The 2,525-nt window shown below is 38.1% G+C and overlaps 1 long non-coding RNA gene across 3 annotated transcripts in view; it reads right to left on the bottom strand.

Moving 5' to 3' along the window:
* Window positions 1–974: 974 nt before the first annotated feature.
* Window positions 975–2,525, bottom strand: part of LOC144059241 (uncharacterized) — an 11,406-nt gene continuing 9,855 nt past the window's right edge. For all 3 annotated transcript variants that reach the window (XR_013295609.1, XR_013295610.1, XR_013295611.1), the window contains one exon: window positions 975–1,788. This is a non-coding gene — a long non-coding RNA (uncharacterized LOC144059241). The remainder of the gene's footprint in view (window positions 1,789–2,525) is intronic.

The following is a 2,525-nucleotide window of genomic DNA, read 5'->3' as shown; positions in this document are numbered from 1 at the left end:
CTGTTGCTGTAAATTTACCTGTACCTGTGTCTGTTGGATTTTTGTTTGCTTCCACTCATGGATCGTTCTAGAAAATTTTCACAAGTCTGGAATCATTTTGATCAGAGAAAGTATCCACACCTTTATCAACTGGCACTTAAATATTTATGCACGCCAGCTTCCTCTGTTCCCTGTGAACGAGTGTTCTCTAAGGCAGGGGAACTGGTGTCCAAGAGGAGAAATCGCCTTGGAGCAATCACACTTCAAAAACTTTTTTTTCTCAATAAAAATGTATGACAGAATCTATTTTTGGTGTGTTATTACATATGGTTTAAAACTTTTAACAAAATCCCATACAGAAGTTAAACATTTTAACTTTTATTTTTTATATTAATATTATTTTATTACATACAAATTTGCTATATTTTACAAGCCAACTCATATGAGCATCTAATAAACAACTCAGCAAGCAAATGGACCAACTGAAATTACAAAGATGAGATCATATTTTAAGTAAAAGACTAGCAAGTGAATAAATAAAATGTATTAAATTTATTTTATTAATATAAATTCATAAGCTAATATTAAGGTTTACAGCATGCACGTTTTACCATCTTATTTTCATTTTGTTTATCTGCAATGATTTTAGATCTACAGCAGAGGTAACTATTGAGTGACCAACACAGTGTCAATACAGTTTGTGTAATGTGTCAATACACTCCTTGAGGTATCATCGTCCCATCACTACAAAGAATGCAAACTATCTCAACATGACTCACACAGTACCAAGATCAGACACCAAAACACAGGGGCACCATTTGCTGGTGGAGAAAGGCTGGAAAGGAGACAAAGGGGATGCGGTGGGCTGTTTAAATGGGCCAGTGGAGCACTCCCTGACCAATCACGGTGCAGCAATCAAGCCAGTCTGAATGGGAAACACCTGCTCCTAGTTCTACTCAATCAGGACACACGCACACACACACGCACACGCACACACACACGCATGCGCACACACACAGGTTTGCCTCTGTGTATTATGAGGACATTTTTTCCAAACCTGTTTAATTGTGTATTACGGGGACACCCCTTTCCGCTAATGCCAGAGAGATGGGACTTGCACCCCAAATTTTTTTTTGGGGTCGTCCAGGGAAATTTCACTTCAAAACTTGAAAAAACTCAACGCACAAAAAAAAGAAAAACCTGAAAAAACAGTAATTATGAGGACATAGATAATGAGCTAAATAAGCCACGCCCATGGCAAAAATGGTAATTATGAGGACCAACTCACATTACAAGGACAAAGTTTACACAACACACAGCAACCATGTCACTGAAGTGACTTGAAAGTTCTGGCATTCTGGCGTTACACAAACTGAAATGACATTGATGTGTAATGACTTACCTGATATAAGGTCGCATTGTTGTGCATAACAATACTGTGAAATGCAAAGTCATACCTGATCCTTGAGCACCATGTTACAACTTTAGGACAGACTGAAACTGGTATGTTAATAAAACAATGCTTCTTATGTGAACAGGTTATCTAGGTCAAGCACATCTTTGTAATGGATAAGTTAGACATGAAACCAGATGCAAAAGAGTCAGTGAACATTGAACATTTTATTCTTTAAAACATGACTACCTCTCATCTTAAAGATGAGCAGTTTTCTAATAGCTCATTACTGGAATACCTTCGGATTTCAGAATTTCTGAAACAGGTTCAATGTAGGAAGTGTCCGAAGTACTGTGAGAATCTGGAACATATTCCTCTGCTGATGAATCCTCACTTGAACTGGATACATCAGCAACCTAATTTTTTAAACAAAAACAATTATTACATACATACAGACATACATATACATATAGTCGCTGTCCTGTGAAAAACACTTCCACCATATTTTCCAGACTATAAAGCGCACCGTGATACAAGCCGTGCCGCCAAGAAGGATCGCTACCGGAGAGCAGCCCGCGACCTAAAAATGGAAACGTGTTTTTCACAGGACAGCAATGATATCCATATATACAGTAGACGCACACATACATGTGCATATATACAGCGGCTCTAAAATTGACACCTGCCGGATGCGGGTTAAAGTTCCTTTTGGCGGGTGGTCATAAATATTTACTAGCTTTACTTTGCTGTTACTTAGTGATGTTACACTCGAAGTAGAAGCTTGAGACAAGTGTCGAGCGCTCGCGGCAGAAGTAGCTCCCGCCATTGATGGGCTAATGTGCTAAAGTTCATTTACCAAAGATAGGTGGTCTTCATCATCAAGCAGTTTTGCATTTTTTTTTTTTTTGCAATCAACGGGATATGTGCCAGATGCTGGAGCAAACTAGAAAAGCATTTAGAACCTTAAGTTTGTGCATATAATGTACTAAAGATTATTATAAATCTAGTCACCACATTTATTCGAAAGATGAGATGAAGCATTTAACAAGAGGGATAGTTAATATGCTTAATCTATGGCATTGCCCCTAAAACGGGTCTTGTGTGATACAGTCCTTCAGTTACAGTAGACGTTTTCTATTTTACTGAGTCAGAC

Source organism: Vanacampus margaritifer, chromosome 10 (assembly GCF_051991255.1).
Source record: "Vanacampus margaritifer isolate UIUO_Vmar chromosome 10, RoL_Vmar_1.0, whole genome shotgun sequence".
NCBI lineage: Eukaryota > Metazoa > Chordata > Actinopteri > Syngnathiformes > Syngnathidae > Vanacampus > Vanacampus margaritifer.
This window is presented reverse-complemented; position numbering and strand designations above follow the sequence as displayed.